The following is a 6,000-nucleotide window of genomic DNA, read 5'->3' on the forward strand; positions in this document are numbered from 1 at the left end:
ACTGCACAGAATGGTGTGCATTGGCTACTGGCATCCACTTTGTTCTTTTCTAAGTTCTTCGGTCCATTTATATGACTGCATCCCATTGCACATTGTTTCTACAAAAACTCTGATCCAGTTCAATGGAGCAAACATTTCACTTGTAATGTTCACCTTTTTAGGTCTTGAAACATGTAGATTCCCAGATACCAAAATACTGTAGGAAAGAGTAGGTCAATCAAAATGTCAAAATATAATTGAATCACCACTTTTTTCTTTTTCTTTTTTTTTTTTTTGAGACAGGGTCTCACTTTGTCACCTAGGCTGGAGTGCAGTGGCACAATCTTGGCTCACTACAACCTCCACCTCCTGGGTTCAAGTGATTCTCCCACCTCAGCCTCCCAAATAGCTGGGACTACAGGCATGTGCCACCACACTCAGCTAATTATTATTATTATTATTTTTTTTTTTTTTTGGTAGAGACGGGTTTTGCTATGTTGGCCAGGCTGATCTTGAACTCCTGACCTCAAGTGATCCACCCCTGTCGGCCCCCCAAAGTGCTGGGATTACAGGCGTGAATGAATCGCAATCTTATTTTTCACTATTTTTTATGATTCAATGTAAAGTTCATATTCCAACTTCGCCAGTGTCCCCAAAAGGATGTTTATAGCTGTGCTTTTCACCTAGAGGATCTGATCAAGGATTATGCATTGCATTTATTAATAATACCCCCACCCCTTCCTTTTTTTTTTGGAGGTTGGGGGTGTCTTTCCATGACATTGACTTACTGGAAGAGTCTAGGTCAACTGTTTTGTAGATTGTTGCACAATTTGGATTTGTCTGATTTGTCCCTCACTGGTAGAGTCAGGTTTTTTGGTTTCAAGAATACTACATAGGTGATATCATGTCCTCAGTGCATCATATCACAAGACTCAGTTTGACCCATATTAGTAATGGCAGTTTTGGCCTCTTGGTTGAAGTAACATTCACCAAATTATCCAGTGTAAAGGTAGCTTTTTCTTTTTGTAATTAATGATTACCTGTGGGATGACGCTATGAGACTATAAATATCCTGTTTCTCAACACACTCTCACCTAATGGTTTTAACATCCATTGGTAATCCTTTCCTGAATCAATCATTGCCTTGGTAGCTATAAAAGTTTGCTTTTTAAAAAGCCACTGTTGGCCATGCGCGGTGGCTCACGCCTGTAATCCCAGCACTTTGGGAGGCCGAGGTGGGTGGATCATGAGGTCAAGAGATCAAGACCATCCTGACCAACAGGGTGAAACCCCGTCTCTACTAAAAATACACAAATTAGCTGGGCGTGGTGGCACATGCCTGTAGTCCCAGCTACTTGAGAGGCTGAGGCAGGAGAATCACTTGAACCCAGGAGGTGGAGGTTGCAGTGAGCCGAGATCACGCCACTGCACTCCAGCCCAGGCGACAGAGCAAGACTGTCTCAAAAAAAGCCATTGTTGCCTGAATCTTTGATAGTTGAAATAATCTTTTTTTTTTTTTTTTTTTTTTTAGCAAAATATATTTCTTTAGTCTAGGGCAGACAAGCTACACTATTTGACCTGCTCTTTTCTAAGAAGTATTTTAGAAAACTAGAATAAGGCAAGCCACTTATAAACTGGTTCCAAATATTAGATGAGTTTCTCTATAATAATAATAGTCATCCATTTAGTGTTTGCTGTGTGCCAGACCCGTACTGAGCACTTTACCTGTTAACTCATTCAACCCTTATGACCACACTGGAGGTTGTATTATCCATCCCTATTTCTTGGTTAAAGTAACTAAGATCCTAAGACATCAAATAAAGGATATGATAAAGGCTAATGTTTGATTAAGTTTTATAAAGAGGACACATAACAACTATTTAAGAAAAAGTAAGTTTTTATGTTGCAATAGGAGGAAGGAGTAGATTATTAGTTAATAGCAGTTTCTCCTTATAACGGAAACGCACTCCTGTAGTTAAGTATTTTGACCATCTTCTTCAGTATGTTGGGCACTTGGCTTTGCTGATACTAGCGCGACCATGACATGGTTTCTGCTGTGGGTTTCTGGGGAGTGAGAGGAGTGGGGCTCTCTGCACATCTAAAGGTGAATTAAGGTATGTGCATACCTAACTACTGTCCAAGGCACAATGGAATATGTGTCATTTCATATTTACAAACCAAGGATTCTAGAAATGCCCAATCATATGGGATCATATCTAGTCTGGGAAATTAGAAAAACCATCCTTTGGGGAGGTGGCGCTTGAAAGATGGGTAGGCTTTGCAAGGAAGGAGTATTTGGGCGTGGGGCAGAGGCTCTGAGCTGGAGAAGCACAAGGCAGGGTCAGCACATGGTGTGGGACGAGGGAAGCACGGGCTAGAAAAGGAAGGTGGAACTGGATTTTGGGAGTGTGAGAGGGGAGCTGATCTTGACTGCCAGACAAGGATTTGGACTTTATTTAGGAACCACTGGAGAATCACAGAAGGTGGGCAGATACTCACTTAGGGAGTCTGCAGCCTTGACTGTCTGGGAACAGTCTGTTGGTGGGAGGGGCAGTTAAGTGGCTGTTTTCCCCATTCATCCATTCATGATGAATGAAGCAGGCTAAGAGCTGATGACATAAAGATGTATGAAAAAATAAGACATCACGTTAGTGTTAGGGCACCAAACTCAGATGTCTCCAAGGGCTGGGCAAGTTACATGAATCAGTAAGAGATAGCCACACTGGAGCATTCGAAGGAGCAGCCCCTACTCAACCACAGTAGGTTGCAGCTATAGGAGAACAGCGTCCTTGTACTTAAACATCTCATTTTTCTTTTTTTTTTTTTTTTTTTTTTTGAGACAGAGTCTCGCTCTGTCGCCCAGGCTGGAGTGCAGTGGCGCAATCTCGGCTCACTGCAAGCTCCGCCTCCCAGGTTCACGCCATTCTCCTGCCTCAGCCTCTCCGAGCAGCTGGGACTACAGGCGCCCGCCACCGCGCCCGGCTAATTTTTTGTATTTTTAGTAGAGACGGGGTTTCACCGTGGTCTCGATCTCCTGAACTCGTGATCCACCCGCCTCGGCCTCCCAAAGTGCTGGGATTACAGGCGTGAGCCATCGCGCCCGGCAAACATCTCATTTTTCTAGAAAACCTGGGAATCCAGACTTTTGTGTGAAATCTCTAGATGTGTAAATATTGGAGCTAACTAATTTTTTTGTCAAATGTACAGCCCAAACAAGACATCTGCAGACTAGGAGTTTGCAACTCTGAGAGTTATGAAATAAAACAATTTTAGACACTCTAGAAAAATTCCATTTGGGTGGGATTGCATGTGAGATCACAAAAACTAAGTTGATCGAGGACATACTTTATAAAAAATGAAAATTTGATGCAAATTTTTAGTTTGATTTGATAATATCTTCTGATCACAAAGAACAACACTTATTCACATACACATACACCAGGTCTGAATAATACTTTGAACTCAACTCTTTCTCCTTTTCCAACCCATGCAAAAAATGAGCTTGCTATTATTGGCAGCTGCAGTGTGCCCCATTGTAAGACACTAGACAAAAATGTCATTGCAGTAACTATTAGTAGGAATCTACTGGTAGGAATTACTAATAACATTTGTGACCGACTAATATTCATATATAGGACTAAAACCCTGAGAATATGCATTGTGTCTGACTTTGTCACTGTCAGGCAGCTCTTTTCCATAAAAGTTGATCATGGGTTCTATCAGTGATTTCCAACTTGCCTGTTCTTAAGACACACAAAAGGCATTTTTTTAAGTTATAATTCCAGCCCACCACCACCCCTCCACCCCATCTCCCCATAGATTTCTGAATTCCACTTTTTTTTTTGAGATGGAATCTCACTCTGTCACCCAGGCTGGAGTGCAGTGGTGCAATCTCAGCTCACTGCAACCTCCGTCTCCTGGGTTCAAGTGAGTCTCCTGCCTCAGCCTCCTGAGTAGCTGGGATTACAAGCACCCACCACCACGCCCAGCTAATTTTTTTGTATTTTTAGACGGGTTTTTGCCATGTTGGCCAGGCTGGTCTCGAACTTCTGACCTCATATGATCTGCCCACCATGGCCCCCCAAAGTGCTGAGATTACAGGCATAAGCCAGCATGCCCAGCCTGAATTCCACTTTGTAAGTGAAGAGACTGGGACTCCATATTTTAATAATGCCCAATACAGTGACTTCAGACAAGTATTAAAAACACTGGGTAACGTCATTGTGCTCCCCAGCGTAGCCTAAGAACAGTAAATAAGGATCTTCTGAGTGTGCTTTTGTGATGTGCCTTTTTATGAGTTCACTGATGTAAACAATAGTTGGCATCTGCTACTCTTTTGAAGTTCAGACTGAATACTTCCAAATGGAGTTAATGGAGGAGGTAGGGGATGTGTGTTGGGGGCGTTGCAAGGAAGTACTTAAGTGACATTTAATCCAAGGGTCTTCATCCTTTCCTAATTAGGCAGAAAACTGCCCAATCCTGTGGAAACAGCCCACCAGCTACAGAATTCTTATATCTCCTCTTAAAAAGCTGTCAGAGGCTTAAGTGAACAGAAACCAGTACAGGAAGTAATTACCATAGCATCTACCACCTGTAACAATAGCCTACTGTAGGTGTATAGGTTCGTCTTTTCCCTTGTATTTTAGTCTAGGTGAGTTTCTTTGAAACTTAATGATTTCAAAACTTCCGCATTTGAAGGGGAATGTAAATCGATAACCCTAACCACTGACCACAAAGCTCCCTTGCAGGTACTAAAACGTTCGCGTCAGAGAGCTCAATCTGACTGCATTTCATGTGACTCCAGGTTCATTCTCTCTCCGTCTCTCCTTTTCCCCTCATTCCCAGTGTGAATCACACAGTGCTGCACTGCTCCTCACAATCTGTTTATCAGATTGTGCTTGTCAGAAAAGGGAACAGATAGTACAAGTATTAAATTATGCTGTTGATCAGGACTAAAAAAGCCACAGAAACATGTATTGTGCGTTCCATTCAAACTTTGGAACTTGACTCGGAAAGCCTGTCCCAAAAGCTGAAGATCAAATCATTGTCATAGAGGATCACACTCATTGGAAAAGAAGCAAGATCAGTTGGTTAAATCCAGTTTGAGGAGGCCTTACAGGATCATCTAAAGGTCTGCAACTTGAGCAATCTGACACAGCTGCGTTTTTAAGTTAATCAGCAGTGATGGGAAACTGGCTTGGGAAGGGGCAATGGTGGGAGACAGATGGCTTATGTGCCCCTAAAATTTAAATTTGAATCCATTATCGCTCTTTATTTGAAAATTTTTAAAATTATTTAAGATGTTGTTCTTCTATAAGTCATATTCTTAAATGTTTGGTCTCTTAAATACATAAATACCAGAAAATTTGAAATTCTAAGTAGAATGCATATTCATGAAAATAATTCAGTTATAGCTCTTAGTTTAAGCATGGTAGACGTGTTTATAAAACAGAATATTGACCTGTATAATCTTTTCCCTACTGCCATTATAATATCAAAATCAGAGTTATTTTCCTCTAGGTAGGAAAGGAATGGGAGAAAAACTACACACACACCCCAAATTCTTCCTTCCAATAGCTTCCTGCCTCTGTCCAGTCTGCAATAACACCCCTCCTCCACCATCCACTCCCCACTTTTCTTCCAAAGTTAGTCAAGTGATAGATGGAGATGACTTCTGCACAACCACTAGAAGCCTTCGTGTAGATATTAAAAGCATACAAGGGGAATGACTTGCCTGGACACTGACAGGGCTGCAGGCCTGCATTGAGGTGGCCTTTCACAGGGCCCATGGAAGAGCCACAGACAATGCAAGGCCACCAGGCCACTTACTTCTCAAATTCTCACCCCAGGTGTGAATGTCTTTTTCTTGCATGTCACTGCTTTTCTCAGTCTCCTCTACTCTCCCTGGGAGATCTCAACCATCGATGGCTTTCCTGTCACCTGTGCTGCAGGCAGATCTCTCCCAGAGCTTGGGTGGGGTAGCCAGCCCTGAGGATACAGGACAAATAAGATATGACCTTG

This window comes from Symphalangus syndactylus, chromosome 1 (assembly GCF_028878055.3).
Source record: "Symphalangus syndactylus isolate Jambi chromosome 1, NHGRI_mSymSyn1-v2.1_pri, whole genome shotgun sequence".
Taxonomy (NCBI): domain Eukaryota; kingdom Metazoa; phylum Chordata; class Mammalia; order Primates; family Hylobatidae; genus Symphalangus; species Symphalangus syndactylus.